Source organism: Sitophilus oryzae, unplaced genomic scaffold (assembly GCF_002938485.1).
Source record: "Sitophilus oryzae breed Bouriz unplaced genomic scaffold, Soryzae_2.0 scaffold_1494_pilon_pilon, whole genome shotgun sequence".
Lineage (NCBI taxonomy): Eukaryota > Metazoa > Arthropoda > Insecta > Coleoptera > Curculionidae > Sitophilus > Sitophilus oryzae.
Genome location: NW_022146163.1, coordinates 3,910,309 through 3,928,822, shown reverse-complemented (window position 1 = coordinate 3,928,822; position 18,514 = coordinate 3,910,309). Strand labels below are relative to the sequence as shown.

The following is an 18,514-nucleotide window of genomic DNA, read 5'->3' as shown; positions in this document are numbered from 1 at the left end:
AGTGCTGTTTTCCTCGTAATAAAATTCCCTAACCAACAAAAATAAAAAAATCAATCAGGAATGCTCATAATGAAACGACATTTCTATAAATAAAATCCTTTGGTATTTAACTGATAAAAATACTGAAACTCGTTAATTAATTTACAACAGTATCGTTAATTTTAGTGAAAAAATTACGTAGACATCAAATACCTGTCCAACTTGTTTTTCAATAAATAGCGGTATACAGATGTTACGTAAATTATTACAATGTAAGTAAGTAGGTATGGTAGTTACTGAGAAGAATTTGTAGTAGTACTACAGGTAGTACGAATGAATAATCTGTTTTTAATTTTTTTATCTGTATACTAGACACAAGTATGTGTAATATAATATATGTTTCTATATTAAAAAAAACAGTTTTGTATACAAAAATTGGGCGAACCATCAAAAGAAATATGATGAACACAATGGCTGAATTTCCAAACGAAATAACGAATCGTATCGACAAACCGCATCAACAAAATGGGGCTTCTAGCAACATTAATTAAACTGAGAAAAAAAGATTTAAAAAATTAAATGGCAAATATAAAAATTATATTATCGTTTTTCCATGTAATATGAACGCTGGGATTATAATTAATTTGGATATTGTGTAACTAAAACTGAAATTAATATTTATTCAAAGTTAATATTTGTTCCTACAGCAGAATATACACAGAAATTAAAGAGGAATGTTAATCCCTTGGTATGTTAAAATATTACAAAATGGAAATTTATTTCAGCACTTAATTTTTTATCAATAAATAGATACTTAAAAAATGATTATATTAAAAACAAATCTAATAATATTTTTCATTAGTTTGTTTATGAATTTCTATTGAAAATAATTCCAGTCTTTTTGTCCTCATTTTATGGACAAAAAGATTGGAATTATTAGGACATAATCTATTGGCTTCGAACGTTTATTTGGTTGTAATGCGTTTTCATGCATCCGAATTTCGGACGTTTTTGTGTTAAACAATAAAGAAGCACGAAATTCGTAAAAAGCTTAAAGAGTTTTAAAGATCTTATAGCGTTTTTTAAACCACTACCACTGCGAACAGCAGCTTTTCATCGGAGAGCAGTCGTGGATAAGGTATTTCACCGGAAAGAAAACTAATTAATAACAATAAACAAAAAAATAGATATTGGGCGCCAGGCATGTACAGAGAAAGAAAACACAGTTGTATATTACTTAAAACTAATGACTATATTTATTCATGATGTTCTTTGATGGTAAATAAAATTGTAAAATCTTAATAAATATTGTGGTTATATGTCGAAGAAAGTTATGTTACTAAAATAATAAAATAATACTAAATATGTTCAATGAGAAAAAGACTATAGAAAAATACAATATAGACTAGTAATAGAGACAATATATATAGACAATATAGAAAATATATAAAAGATAGCATTACTTTAATTAATTTGTTAAATTTTTATGCGATATTAAATCTGAGATGTTGCAACCCGTAGATTCTAGAAACTGTTCGGTTATTCATCTGTCAAAATGACACAATAATATACTTAGATAATATATATAGAAAGTAATACTATTACAAGACGTAATGTTCGCAAAGAAAACTAAGATCTAAATCATATTTTAAATACTAATCTGACATAAGAAATTTAACCACTAAACATAGTCTGTAGGGGAGATTGCCCCAGTGCCGGACACCTAAGCTCTTTCCCTTCTATTTTTTTGAAAAAATATTCTATTACAAAAATTTAGACTGCCATTGATGGAAGAAAACCTAATTAATATATGGTAGTAAATTTAAACCGATATGAATTCATATAGACAGTGAAATTATAAATTTACGGCAGTATTGCGAATCACTTTGTAAAAAAAACTGTTCCCAGTACCGGACAATATATATTTTGAATATTAAACCAGATAAATAAATTTACAAAGCTTTTATTAGAACAGATAAACGGACAGATTACAAGAAATAATACTACTCTTACGAATTCATACTTCTTAATAAGTTATTGTATGCAATGGTCACAAACAAAGTAAAGGATATTATCATTATCAGCACACTCTACATGAGCCCACCCATCACATCGTGAACATTGGACCCAGTCCTGCTCAAAAGTTTCACTGCAAATGATGCACTCGGTTTTGTTAGAAGCCTTTTCGTCTGTTTTCTTTTCTTCAGCTTCGTCTATTAGCTTTCGTTTAACAGACAGAAACTTTTCAGATTTGGTATTGATTTTGTGTTTTTCATTATTTCTTCGACTCTGTTTTGTTATACTTTGTTGCTTTGCTTTCTCCTGTTTTTTTAACTCAACCTGCTGTTTTACTTCTGCTTTGTCTTCAAGCATTTTTTTATATGGCGTAGAAGTTAATATTTCGCTTTTTTCTCCTTTCCTTTTCCTTAAAATTATTTTTCTCTGTAGATCATCAGTAACTGGAGAAATCAGACTGATGGCATTTTGGAAGGCTGTTGATGTGGAGGGAATTGCCTCATAGTCGACTGACTGAAAGAAGTTCATTGTTTTGTCGGTAAATGTGTAGATTTCTACTTTTTTTCCACTTTTTTCATTGTTAACTTCAGGTATGGCGGGAATCAACCCATCAATGATTGAAGATGAAATATTTGTATCTTTATTAGGAGATCGGGGCGTCAAACTTACGGTAAAATCAACAGAAGAAGAAGTTAGAAGTTCCGTTGATTTACTTGTAGAAACGGAGGGAACTATTTTGTCAAATGAAGACTGGTTTAGAGATCCGGAGTTTAAGCTAGTAGAAGGGGTTAGTGACTGATTTTTAGGTTCATGGTTCTCTTGGTTGTCGGCTTCTAATATTTTCGTAGTGTTTGAAGCAGGAAGAAAATCTAGTTCTGTAAAGATATTTTTGTTTAAATATCCTTGCGCTCTCTGAAGGCTAGTTGATTGGGCAGAACGCAACGAAAATTCTGGATGCCGGTTTATAAACCCACGATAAAATTTATTTCCTGCTGTCTTTTTTGTTTTACTAAATTGATGCTGTAATTTGAAATGCTCAGCGAGATCATATGCTAACTTTAAAAATTCCTTTTTGTTGACTGGTAAAAAAGATTATTCAAATCCTTAAGGTGTCCCACTAGTTCATTTTCTAAATCAACATTAAATGTATTTTCAAATCTTCCTAATGTAGGTGTCATTTTAACGGCATTTCCTTTTCGGAGAATCGTGACCCTGTCTCCTAAAGAACTTTTAGGAACAGAGAAGTGGAACGCTGCCTCCCTAATGCTATATTTCCCTGACAGTACATGGTCCACAGCCTTTTTCATGCTCGTTTCATCCCACTTTCCTTTTTGTTTATTTGGCATGATTAATATGCCTGAAACAACAAATAATAATAGTATTGACGGCTATAATCTGCCTATCACGATCAATTATATTTTGTCCGGTACTGGGCAATGTACAGGTGTCCGATACTGGGGAAATGTCAGCAAAAAATAAAATACGCATTGAACATAACCTAGAAATAATTTCGTCCGTTTCGCATGTGGTTATAGTCTCCAATAATGTAAGTTGTTATATAAGTTATTAGTGAACTACTAAACTTACCTTTACGTATTATAAAAGGGGCCTAAAGTTTAGTGGAATCACTTGAAAACACCCACGTAAACACTTAATCACAAATATCTCCACAACGACATGAACTAAATGGAAATGGCGCGAAATGTGTAACGTACATATAGCGTTTTTAACTGATTTTAATAGGGAGTTACAGCCAATTCATATAGAAACCAGAAAATCAAAAGTGTCCGGTACTGGGAACTGTCCGGCGCTGGGGCAATCTCCCCTACGATATTATTTAAAATGTACGTTATTATGTTAAGACTGAAAATCGACTGCAGTCCCAGTCAGAAAACCAGAACCTAAATCTACACTTAGCTGTTCTTGAGGCAACCCTGTTTCAAAGAGTAGCAGCGTGAGGTGGGCTCATATCTCTGTACTGTCTCTCGGCGATCCTGTTGGCCAATCCAACAAAAGGGGCCAGAATGAGGACACTATGAATCAATACAGCCGTAACTACTGACTAGGCTTAGAAATGGGAACGAAGCAGCATGGGACTTACGCTACATCCATACTGTGGCAATATGGGGACACTACCCGTACCTTGGATACTGTCCGTACCTTGGACAATGTCCGTAACTTGGACCATAATCTTGGACCCTCGAATTACTTCCGAGGGCTCAATAATAAACAAAGAAACTGTCCTTTCTTCCATGTAAAATTCTGGAGGACAAAAGAAAAGGAACGCCAACGTGCCAGCAAAATACAAATACAAGTTAAGTTTGGACATCCGAAACTCTACCCTGTAGCTTCGAAATAGCAGCTGATTCAAATTATACAGCAAGATTTAAATAATTGTAATTTCTCTAAGCAGGGCTCTGAAGGTGACCGCAGAGCGGCAAAAGCAAAAGTGAGTCCACAGCGCAGAGAGCGAACTTGAAGCGATGTTGACAGCGCTCCACAGAAGCAGTGAAACGATAACACGGTTGCTGACTAGAGAACGTAAAAATTACGCCAGGCGCATCAAGTAAATTATCAGGCCTGAGCGATACAGACTCCGGTGATGATACGCCAGACATCATATATTATATATGAAAGACATGCAACGAACTAAAAACGTTACAATCTTAAGTTATCTGAGTTTTAACTTATATGAACTCTGGATTTGATAGCCACATGTCCTCTCAAGAGACCTGTTATAAGAGATTATGAACATTACAGCGTTTTCAGATGGATTATATGAACAATTTCACATGGTGCGTATGCTCCGTCCGGATGATTTCGTCCGACGGCTATGTTGAAAAAACACGACAGAGCGTACGCGCGGACGCTCCGCTCCATCTGAAAGCGCTGTTAGCAGTTTCTTTGTGGTTTTAGAATTAAGTCCTTTAATGATGGCCTTGCTATGCATGTTCCCCTGTCTGTTTCTCCAACGTCTTTGGTAGTGATGGGAATAATCGAATTATTTTCACCATCGAATAAGTAATAATTCATATTTCACAATCAAATTAATAATTCGAATTATTTAGTAGTATTATAAATTTAACCTAAAAATAAATTCGTCCCAGCTAGTGCTCGTCTAGGGGCTATTTAAAACTAAACAAATCTGAACCATTGCCATACCTATATTCTATAACTGAATAAAAAATAAAAAAAATATTCTTTATTCAATGTATTCTATTAACTGTGCCGAAGCCGTTTAATAAATTAAACCATAATTTAAAGTTTTAAATTTGAAAGTGCCGAGTTTATGATTGTTTCAATTCCTATTGAAAAGCTCATATCTAAAATAAAAGCTTCTTCCTAAAACGATATAAGTATGTCCTTGTTTACGTGCGGTTCGTATTTCTTTTTATTTTATCAGTTGCAATCAATAATTATTTAGATAAAAGAAGAAAATTAATTTTAGTGTTCGGCAGGTGTTCGGTGAAATTTGGGTGAGATGGAAATGAACCAAATAATAGTAGTATTCTTTCGTTCTGAGCGAAATGAAAATTTTCACTTAAACTGATTTATTCCTACGTGGTATAGGAAATAACAATGATTTCTGGATTTTTCTATATCGGATCGTTCCTTTCTTTGTCGATTCCCTTTATAAATCAGTTTAAGTGAAAATTTTCAGTTCGTTACGAACGAAAGAATACTACTAATAGTACTATACTAATTACTAATATTCGTATTCGTCCATAAGAGGTTATGTTTTATGGTCATTTGTAGTTCGGTTGCCACAGATATAATATAAAATACTACTAATTTTTATCTCGATTATATCGAAAAAGATAATTCGAATTAGTTAGTTTTAATTTACTATCGAATTAGTCGTATTATTTAATTCGAATTTTCCCAACACTAGTATTTGGTTACTCCCCTAGATCAAATACCGGTCCTCGGGAAAGACAAATCTATTGAACGTTTCATAAGTGCAATAAAGAATATAAAGAAGGTTTGAAAATAGCATGTTGTGAAGTTAGAGACATAGTTTTTAATGCTAATCGAATGGCGTTTATGCATCCACGTAAGTATATATGACCTAGGGTTTCACCAGAGTACATTTTGCTTTTCTCTGGTCCAGAGTTTTTTAATCAAAAGTTGGTCTGGGCTCAAATTCATTCATCCTTCATCTTTAACGAACACTTTGGAGGAAATACATTTATCACTTTGAATACATTCCTTCAAGACTATCATGAGATCACTCTGTATAGTATAATAATTATTATTTCGATTTAAGTTACGTGTGCGAGATTTAAATAAAAATTAAGTCTCGGTGGCGATTTAAGATCAAATTAATATTTTGGCACTTAAACTTCTGAATCACGTATGTATGTACGCGACCTGATAAAAAATAAAATTTGGTTTAAAATTTCACCGCCGCGAGCTGTCTGGCGCTGCTTTAAAATCGTTTTAAGCCAAGAAGAGAAAGTAGGAAAAAATGATTTTCTTGACTGATAAAACGCAAATTTTATTTTTTATTATGTATACTTTTTGTAAAATACATAGGATTTTCAATAACTGACTTATGAATGCTGGTGTCTGAAAATATACCTCAAACCCGTTTTACAATAAAATAAATAGGTGTATTAAAGTTGGGTCAGTTACATACTATGACTTGAATAGCAGGATAATTAATAAACCATTAGGAGGGGGGGTGGGTAGCATAATAAGAATTATACATAAAATTATTTTTTTAAATAAATTAAGTTTGGATGGAACTCCACCATCTTCTGAAATTGATTGCTCACGTAACGCACGCATACAGATTATTTGTAATGATTGATGTCCACTGCACATCAGTGACATACTAGACAGTATATAGAATAAAAATTCAAAGAAAATTAGTGAGAAAACAGTATATTTAAATCTAAAAAGATATTGAAATATATAGAAAATACTTGAATAAAATCTAAACAAAAATATAAAGAACAAATGACAACTGTCAAATCGATTGGTCTCAATCATTCCAGATCATTCGGTAAATCAGTCATCCATACTACAAGATTGACAAGAAAACTCTCACTTCACCGACAGGGGGTGCGAAGTTAGCCGCATCAGCTAGTTTTTACATAAAAAGTGTAGTAAAATATATTTATAGTATATTGATGAAATTGGTATAATCTTAATGAAGAAAAAATTGTAATAAACGTTTATTTTTTTCTTCACATATGGTTTGTATATCTTGGGCTACCTTCGTTTTGAACAGTTCATATTGTCTATTTAAGTATATTATTTACCTGAGTCGAAAATATAATAATTATTGTACCCGAAATGTTGGTTACAACATAAGTGGGTACTATCATCAGTAAATACACCTAAACGCTTTGTTCTACGAAAATTGAACCAAAGAAAAACTTTCACACGTAAAACTAATCGTTCTCTGTAGTACAATAACATTTCTCATTGTTCAATAGAGCACATACACAATACACTTATATTTTGAGGTAGTTTATTTAAAAAAAATAACTAACATCAACAGCCGGAACAGCCCAATTATTGTATATTCTAAAATATAATAAATGCAGCAAACATTGAACTTGCCTTTTGATTTCAATTTAGACATATGTGTTGTCAGTATTTTGGCACTAAGCTTAAACTTCAAGTAAAGTCTATACAATTAGCCAGGACAGATTTCCAGATCATTCGGTAAATTTCGACAGACGACATTCAAAACATGACAGAAATACAATTTACCTCTATATAAAAATGATAAACAACAGTTGTTTCTATTATATATCCTCCTGTTGGACAGATTATAGTAAAGACAAAGGCATTACAAATATCTATATAAAATATCATTATAGTCTGTCCAACGAGAAGATCCTTGACAGTGATAGATGTGTGTCATTTTAATTTCAAAGTAGTTTATTTTATTTTACAAAGAAATAAGTTGGTACAACTGGAACGCATAGCAGGATACTCTATGGCAGGATATATTTAAAATTTGATTGACAAGATGACAAGTGATTACTTCAAAATATTGTGAAAAAAACTGTATAAAACTGAAAAAATGTAATTGAGTTATTTTATTTAATAAAAACGGTATGTGTTAATACATAACAAACAAGAACAAGACACTACATACCAAAAAAATATAAAAAAAACTATTATTTACTTTCAAGCTTTATGAAACTACCCGCATTTATGATTATATTTATCAATATAACTTATGTACAAATACAAATTTGTAATATTCCACAGGAATAAATAAAACAACATAGGTAAATAAAACAAACTATTTTAGTAAAAATAACACCTACCAAATTTTATACCTTAAAGGTTGATTAATTAACTTTAATCTTAATTTTTTTAAACCTTTACCTTTTGACATTATTTTTCTGCAGTACTAAAATCCATTATTTACCTATCGTGTGATGTCGATATTTTACAGCTACTCCAGTTTTTAGTATGTGTTTAGTTTGATCCTTCTACCATATACGAGATGCACTTATCTACGACGAAATGGTATACAAACTTTATCGATGGCAACTTCATTGGTGTATAAGACTTTCTGCCCCGGCAGCGAGTATTAACCATAAACTGTGCTCTGGGTCTACAGTTAATTTTCACTCGATTTTTCCTCCACTTGACTTCAAAAGACACAAAACACACGTAATAATACGAATCAAAATGCATCATCTTCCAAAACGCAGGGTATTTAACAAAAGTTGACACAAAATTATAACCTATAATTTGGCAAGACTTTGACAAGCGTAAAAAATGACAAAAATCTAAAGGCGAGTTCATACGCATCGGCGTTCGTTTGTCGTTCATCGTTCCGTCAGGTTCCGTCAAACCAACAAAATTGAAATACGATCTGTCATTTTTTAAATAAACCAATAAAACTGGTTAAAAACAACAAGACACGAGGCATGACGGATTTATATTTAAACCCATCCATAGATAACTTAAAAATTATTAGAAACTTTTTTAGTAAAATAAATAGATTGGTATGGGACGTCATCTGCTTTTCTTCTGTCATCGTCTGTCGAAATCTTACCTGAGAAAAAAAACAGAGTATACTATATCTTTGATTAAAGATATAGATATATACAGGGTGGTTCGAATTGTATTCCGAAAACTTCGGCATATTCTGCAGATAAAAATAATTAAAAAAGTTCGTATAAATGAATGTCCTAAAATGCTTCGTTTCGGAGATACAGGGTGTAGAAGTTTCATTTTTATTTCGGGTTTTTCCAAATAATTTCTGAACTAACATCGATATTTAGATGAAAATTGATGTCTGGGTGTTCTTGGACATAAGAAATTTGATGTCGATGTCAATATAACTCCTACTTGTAAGGGCGCCACCTACACGATTTTATATTGATTTGAAAAGTCATAACTTTTCGTCCGTACCTGTATAAAACTACTGAGTGAAAAAAATATACATTTCCGGGAATTTTTACGTAAAAATGTCTCTTGGTAAAAATTGCTACGAGCAACCATTTTCAAGATGTTTAGAATGGAAATAATCAATGCATGGCATTATTGGCGAGTTATGTTTAGTTATTAGTTATGAGTTATTTGACTGAAATGAGAAATTTGGCCATTTTTTACTTTTTAAGCTAATCATGAATTTTCTGGAAAAAAATACGATTAAATATTTTCTTTTGGATTTTTTGCACAAAAACATTTTAAATTTATTATGTCAGACTAATAACTATCCAGTCAACACGTATAATTTTTGTATTATGGCACGTATTGACTCTTTAGATTCCAAATAGCTTCAGAACCATTACTCGTAGCGATTTTTACGAAAAGACCTTTTTTACGTAAAAAATGATGGAAATGTTTATTTTTTTATTCAATAGTTTTATACAGGTACGGCCGAAAAGTTATTACTCTTCAAAAAAGCTAAGAAATATGTAGGTGGCGCCCCCTACAAGTAGGAGTCATACTGACATCGAAATCAAATTTATCATGCCAAAAAACACCCAGGCATCAATTTTCATCTAAATATCGGCGTTAGCTCAGAAATTATTTGGAAAAAATTGAAATAAAAATGATAATTCTATACACCCTGTATCTCTGAAACGAAGCATTTTGGGACATACAATTATACGAACTGACCGTAGTTATGCTGTTTTTCCTATATAAAATAAATATAAAATTATCCAATATTATTGTATTCTAAATAATGTTTGTCACGTGACATACCTATAGACTATCCAGTACTATAGTATTTTAATCTTATATTATTTACACAAGGGTACCATGCACAAAAGGTACTAAAATAAATACAAAGATAAATACGACGAGAGAGAGAGAGGAAATGAGATTTTTTTATAATAATGTAAGATGGCATTCAGACGGTTTTCAGTTCAACTGTTCGTTGATCTCTCCAGTTTTTTGGACTACTGAATTGCCTCGATAGTCATTTCATAGCCATCGCTGACGCCGTTTTTATTCGATAATACGGTACTGTATTGATGGCAATTTTTATATCATTTTAAATATTAATAGAGCACAAATAACAGCAATCTTCATTTACGAGATAACTCTGATGCCGTTTTTGTCAATCGAATCGTATGTATACAGTACGTCTGTCCGTTCTGTGGCTACGGGGTATCCGTGAGAGGGGAAACGATATTCTCTCGATGTTTTTCGTAAAAAATTAGACGACGCGTCCCATCAATAAAAATTCGACAAATTTGCAAGTAGCCAATAAAATGAGTGGGCGGAGCGATTTGCGGCGACGTACTCGTCAAGTCGGCGTATAAAATATATTGCTGTTTATTTAAATGTTTTTTGTCCGCATTCCTTTCATAGACACAGATCCAGCAGACGAACTGTATCTATGCTAATATATAAAATCCTTAAGTGACTGACATACTGATTAATCAGTTCCTCCTGCTCAAACCACTCAACGCAAGAAGCTCAATTTTGGCATACAGGTTGATTCTAGGGTGTAGAGGTTCGATAAGAAGGGATTTTTCGAAATTCCAGTTCCAAGAGGGTGAAATCACACTTCAAATATTACAATCTTTTTTATTTAATAAACGGTAAAGTTTCCGAAAAAACGCTTAAACATATACAGTACGTCTGCTGGATCTGTGTCTATGAAAGGAATGCGGACAAAAAAACATTTAAATAAACAGCAATATATTTTATACGTCGACTTCACGAGTACGTCACCGCAAATCGCTCCGCCCACTCATTTTATTGGCTACTTGCAAATTTGTCGAATTTTTATTGATGGGACGCGTCGTCTAATTTTTTACGAAAAACATCGAGAGAATATCGTTTCCCCTCTCACGGATACCCCGTAGCTACAGAACGGACAGACGTACTGTATATTTTACTTTGCTTTTTACATATTTTAAGATTTTTAAAAAATCTATACAGGGTGTTTCGAAATCTGGTCATTCATTAATCACGATCCTGCTTAAAGCGCTTGACGTAAAAAGCTGATTTTTGGAAAACAAATTGACTTTAGGGTGTAGAGCTTCCATAAGGAGGGATTTTTCGAAACTCGAATTCTAAGGGGGTGAAACTATCCTTCAAATATTAAAATATTATTTGGAAAAACTCTTAAACACGTATATTTTATTTTGTTGTTTTACATATTTTAACATTTTTTATAAATCTATACAGGGTGTTTCATAAAATATGACCATTGAGTAATCACGATTCTGCTTAAACTGCTTGACGTTTAAAGCTGATTTTTGGCAAACGGATTGACTGTGGGGTGTACAGGTTCGATAAGGAGGGGTTTCTCGAATCTCAAATTCCAAGTGGGTGAAAACGCCCCTCGAATACCTACTACAATATTTGTTATTTGAAAAACGGTTAGTCTTTCGGGAAAACGCTTGGACAAGCATAATTTATTTGTTTTTTTACATATTTAGAAATTTTTTAAAAAATCATACAGGGTGTTCCAAAAAGTTGGGTAAACTGCTTGACGTAAAAAGCTTATTTTTGGCAAACGGATTTTTCGAAAGTCAAATTCCAACGAGATGAAACTACCCCTCAAATATTGCCAAGTTATATAATAATATCGCCATATTGTTTTTTCTCATGCTGACATAAATGTGAGAAAATTTTATCCAGTTTGTATGTTAATGGAAATTCTTGCTTTGCTTTATCATCACCATTACAAATGATTAATTCGACGAGAACGAAGTCGCTGGTACACGCTAGTTGGATATATGATAGGTATTATAGTATACCCAATAAGTATGTATATTTAGGTACCGTTTGATCGAAAAAACCGGCGTCCAGTTGGCTGGGAAATGACGATCGATGCAGGGGCGGATCGTGAATTTGTGGGGCCCTGGGCTGAAACTACTTAGGGGCCTACATAAGTACTCAACTAATAGCCATATCAAAAAACTGTTTCTATAATGATATATTATTATTCTTCTTCTTTACGTGCCGTCTCTTTCGTGGAGGTTGATGATCACATTGGCAAAATCTTCACGATTCTCGGCTTTCCTTATAAGTTCTTCAAAAGTTAGGTGAGTCCAGTTTCTGATGTTTCTCAACCAAGATAGTTTCTTCCTGCCGAGACCTCTCTTTCCTTCAATCTTACCCTTAACTATCAATTGTAAGACGTGGTATTTTTCATTTCTCAATATATGCCCTAAGTATGATGTTTTTCTTATTTTTATTATATTGAGCAATTCTCTTTTTCTGCCTATTCTGCTGTAGACTTCGGTATTTGTGATATGTGGATTTAAGTAACATAAATGTTACTTAAATCTACGCAAGTATTAGTTGTACAAAAGGCGACCTTATTGCTGTGGTAGCAATCTCTTCCAGGCAAACTTTGGGTGAGAGAGAAACCGAAATAGTGATATTTAATAAGAATATAAAAAAAACAATAAAACAATTTTATTTATTTACTTATTATGAATTAGTAAAAGAAATTGATAGGTTGTAGTCACAGAAATTGACAGTTATTTGGTCATCACATTCCAAGTCTTTTGTTAGATCACAATTTATGGAAAGAAGTGATAAATTATTTAGTCGATGGTTCGACATTGTTGTCCTATATTTATTTTCTACATAGGACATCTTGGAGCTTCACATCGTTCTGCTTCACAGCTAGTGATTGGCAATGTTAAAAAAATCTTTAAAATGGTATAGCAGTTAGGGAACACGTTAATAAGTTTATTTTCATACATGAGCATAAAAATGTCACTGCAAGAGGTGTAAGACTCAGACATAGATTGGAGTAAGTACGATTTTAATTGAATGCGCTCATTCACTAAATGCTCGTCTACGTCATCGGGATAGTAATCAATAATATGACGTGCAATTTCCAAATCTATGTTTTCGATATTGTTGTCTTGCAAATCCATTAAAAATTTGAATTTTTTGCTATATGTCTTATAGACTTGTCTCCTTTTATTTAAATCCATAATCAGCTTATCCAACGCAACTTTTAACGTGTCTCTTTAAATCTTTCTGCGCCGTATACTGAGAATTCACCTGTAGACTTATCTGAAAATTTTGGAATAATGCGTCTCTTGTTTATGTAATTGTAGTCTATTATTACACTAGTACTTAATTTTTTAGCTTTTTCGTCGTACTCTTGTAACATTTGATCTCATTGATGTCGTATGTTGCACACAAAGTCTTTTAAAGAAACAATTAACTTGTTGCCTTCACAAATGTCCAAACAAGGGCAACTTTTTTTTATTAACTAAATGAAATCTCTCCAAAACTTCTTCTCAAAAGATAATCAAAATTGCAGTCTCGAGTTTCGCCATTTTATTGAATAAATTTCGTGCCTCTTTCCGGAAATCAACTTTCTCAACCTCATTTTCGCTGAAACTTTTGAAAATTTTCATAATGTCATCATAATTATTTTTAAGGCTTTGACAATATCATAGTGGCAAGGCCATCTTGTCTGGCTGAAACTTTTAACCTGAATTTTAATTTTATTTCACGATTCAACAGTTCCCACCTATGGGTCTATTGTTTTTCGTGGGGCCTGGGGGCCCCTTGTAACCTCGGGGTCCTGGACTGGAGCCCAAACAGCCCGTAGGTAGATCCGGCCCTGGATCGATGACATTTCCCATATAAATTTACATATAAAATGACAGCAATCTTCAATTCATAGCCATCGCTGACGCCGTTTTTTTTTCGATCATACGGTATTATATATATAATATATAATACCACCATATTGTGGAGGCCACATTAGTGTTACATTTTTTTAAACTGTGTGTATATTATCATTATTTTTTTTAAGTAGTTTTACATTTTTTTTAATTCAGATTTAAACTCTGATGCGGTTTTTGTCAATCGAAGCGTATTGTGGAATCAATAAAGGCCACAGTGTAGTCTTTGTTATATTTTTAAACTGTAGTTTTAATTTTTTTTTTAATTTAGATTTACCAATCGATTAAATAACCTAATCTTGTTTGAATATGCAATTCATAAATATATTTAAATCTACTAGTGTCGTAAGTCAAGTGTCTAATCTATCCAGTAGTTTTATATTAAAATGAATGGAAATGATAAAAAACGGCATGGATTTGCTTGGATTTGATGATATTTTCATATAATTTTGCATACAAAACAACAGCGATCTACATTTCCAAGTAAACTTGGACGCCGTTTTTTTTTTCTACTGTATGGTATCTCATATATATCAAATATCCTTAATTTGATTAAAGAATTATATCAGATGTAATTTTTTAGTAACTTCAAATAAAATATGATATTTTAATAAAATAATTGAATATGTCAATATGTCAACATAAATAAATCTATACTGAAGACTGGATTAGATCGAGAGTGGTAAATGAGAGTATATAGATATAAATACAGTATAGACAGCATTTCATTTTAACTTTGAATCTAATGTCAAATAATATACCTGGGTTGCCTTCACAACAACAAAAAAATAATATAGAGCAAGCAAATTTTTTTATAAAGAATACCCTTTTCTTAAGATGTTAATAATAACAAGGTGTTGCACTTATTAAGACGATCCGGGGACGTACTGTATAATGTTATCTTGAGATTAATAAATATATCTATTCTTGTAGATTAAACACAAAATTAATTATTCAACATATACTAATTCGGCTAAAAGATTAAAAACTTTAGACTTACCCCGTCGGTATCCTAGTCGACGACCGCAAGATAGAAAGTGAGAAGATGTATTAGAAAAAACACACGCCCACACTAGAACGACGGACACGCAACGCGCAACTTTGCCTGATGGCTAGAGACGAGACGCTACACACAAAATCTTCGACGCCGCAAAGCGCTCCCCATCTTTATATCGATTGCTTAAAGATCCTCGTCTTGACGCTGTAATGTCGGTGGGGGAAATATACGGACGCTGGATATGATGGTCGAGGATAGTACCGCGGTTTTGTGTTTTGGTGTGTTGTTTATCAACATTTTTATTGACAAATATGACATACGTGATGCTTAGAAGAAGTCAGTTTTTAATACTTCTTAATGACAGTTAAACCTTGGACAAATGCAATATCCAGTTTCTTGCCCACTTTTATATACCGAATGATCGAATAAAAACGGCGTCAGCGATGGCTATGAAATGGAGATCGCTGTCATTTTATATGTAAAATTATATGGGAAATGTCAGCGATTGTCATTTCTCAGCCAACTGGACGCCGTTTTTTTCGATCATACGGTATTTTCTTTTAATCAAAATATTTTACGAAACAAAAATAAATTAATTATCTATACTAATATATAAAATCCTTAAGTGACTCACATACTGATTAATCACGATCCTGCTCAAACCACTCAACGTAAGAAGCTCAATTTTGGCATACAGGTTGATTCTAGGGTGTAGAGGTTTGATAAGAAGGGATTTTTCGAAATTCCAGTTCCAAGAGGGTGAAACCATCCCTCAAATATTACAATATTTTTTATTTAAAAAACGGTCAAGCTTCCGAAAAAACGCTTAAGCACGTATATTTTATTTTGTTTTTTTATATATTTTAAGATTTTTTAAAAATGTATACAGGGTGTTTCGAAAAATCTGGTCATTGATTAATCACGATCCTGCTTAAAGCGCTTGACGTAAAAAGCTGATTTTTGGAAAATAGATTGACTTTAGGGTGTAGAGGTTCGATAAGAAGGGATTTTTTGAAACTCGAATTCTAAGGGGGTGAAACTATTCCTCAAATATTAAAATATATTTTATTTAAAAACCGGTAAGTTTTTCGGAAAAACTCTTAAACACGTATATTCTATTTTGTTGTTTTACATATTTTAAGATTTTTTATAAATTTATACAGGGTGTTTCATCAAATATGACCATTGAGTAATCACGATTTTGCTTAAACTGCTTGACGTTTAAAGCTGATTTTTGACAAACGGATTGACTGTGGGGTGTAGAGGTTCGATAAGGAGGGGTTTCTCGAATCTCAAATTCCTAGAGGGTGAAAACGCCCCTCAAATATTACAATATTTGTTATTTAAAAAACGGTTAGTCTTTCGGGAAAACGCTTGGACAAGCATAATTTATTTGGTTTTTTAACATATTTTGAAATTTTTAAAAATCATACAGGGTGTTCCAAAAGTTGGGTAATTTCTTAACCACGATTCTGCTTAAACTGCTTGACGTAAAAAGCTTATTTTTGGCAAACGGATTTTTCGAAAGTCAAATTCCAACGAGATCAAACTACCCCTCAAATATTACCAAGTTATATAATAATATCGCCATATTGTTTTTTCTCATGCTGACATAAACGTGAGAAAAATTTATCCAGTATGTATGTTAATGGAAATTATTGCTTTGCTTTATTATCACAAATAATTAATTCGACGCGAACGAAGTCGCTGGTACACGCTAGTAAATATATAAACAGGTAGTATATTTTTTACGTTTACTGTTACGTTACGTTTACATCAACAAAACTCACCTACTTAACAGCACTTAAGGGACACAAAGGGCCATTACTATAGCTTTCCCGTTCAAAATATTCTAATAAAGTTGCGAGTTTTTACGGTTATTAATCTATCTTGTACATTTCGCACTAAAAGAGGTTCTAAAAAGAACAATGTTCGACTGCAATGTCTGCTATATTTTTAAGCTTAAAGTATCACAACATTATTTATTTAAACCAAAACCTCATAATAAAAAACTAAAGTGTCAAAACGAATGACAATGTCAGGAAATAAATAAATAAATGCGGCAACTTGACATTTTTTACAGCAGAGCTGCCACCTGAATCCCCAGCGGGAAATTTAAATTTCACTTAGTCAGTACGGCGCCGAATATGTCCATGGTTGGCAACAATTAATTTATGACGTAACTAAAAGTTTATTTGTTATGAACCGTGGATGCTTAATTCACCAAAATAAAGGTTACCTGTCCATCTGTTCGTTGATGTTTCCAATATGAGTTTTTGTCGATGAGTTTTTTGTCGATCATACGGTATTACATGGCTGAATTATAAATTCAGCCATGAATTATAAATTCAGCCATGTAATACCGTATGATCGACAAAAAACTCATCGCTGACACCGTTTTTATTCGATCATACGGTACAATATGATCGAAAAAAACGGCGTCAGCGATGGCTATGAAATGAAGATAGCTGTCACTTTAGATGTAGTATTATATGGGGAAAGTCTTCGATCGTCATTTCCAAGCCAACTGGACGCCGTTTTTTTTTATCATATACTGTAATATACTGTATATTGCTATTTAATTTCCTGTGTTTATGGAGGGTGGACAGCAGAGGCGCAACTAGGGGGGGGGGCTAGCCTCCCCAACCTCAAAATTAGCCCTCCAAGATGTTTGGTGCGATTCAATAAAACCACATGATATAGTGCGATTATACAAGCAAAGTTGAGCAACAATCGTCAGGTTCTCATGGTTGATCACCAAGGTTATTGATATTAGTTTTAAGTTTTTGATATTGTTTTGAGTAAAAATGATACTTTTTTTTTGGCGTACGTTTGACATTTTAGGTGAGGCACAAAAAGTAATTTTTACTCCAAATAAAACATGCATTTTTTTTTCTAACGTCATAAATAATTTGTTAACCAATTTCCAAATAATAAATCTAAAAAATGTCCATAGTTTAAGCGTATGTACAAGTTGGGCCAAATTGGACTCTTTTAAAGGGTAACACCCTTTTCTAGAGAAGATAGATGAAAATTAATATCGGTGTACTGAAGCTTAATTTTTATCAAAAACATGACGGTAAAGAAAACACAACTACAACTACAACCGCACATCGATATCTGTTACCGTTTCGGAATTACGGTGTGTTTTTCAAAATGTGCATTTTTAACAAATCGCTGTAACTTTTTTGATATGAAAAATTTTGTATTTTTATGAAAACATTTACAAAGCACCTTTTTACGTAGAATTTAATGATAGAAGTATAATTTTTTTTAAATTAATAATTTAAGAGTTATAAACAGAAAATTGGATTTTTTACCCTGGACCCTGTATATTTTTAATTCATTGAAAAGAATTTAAAATTACCTTTCCAAAGATATAATATACTTGATAGTTTGCTCTATTCCTCTTCGAGATAGA

At 32.6% G+C, this 18,514-nt stretch overlaps 1 protein-coding gene across 1 annotated transcript in view; it reads right to left on the bottom strand.

Moving 5' to 3' along the window:
- The window catches only part of LOC115877521, a 90,497-nt gene extending 75,241 nt beyond the window's left edge, over nt 1–15,256 (bottom strand). The window contains exon 1 of the mRNA XM_030893734.1: nt 15,097–15,256. The gene's annotated coding sequence lies outside the window, so the exon portion shown is untranslated. The remainder of the gene's footprint in view (nt 1–15,096) is intronic.
- Between the last annotated feature and the right edge of the window lie 3,258 nt (nt 15,257–18,514).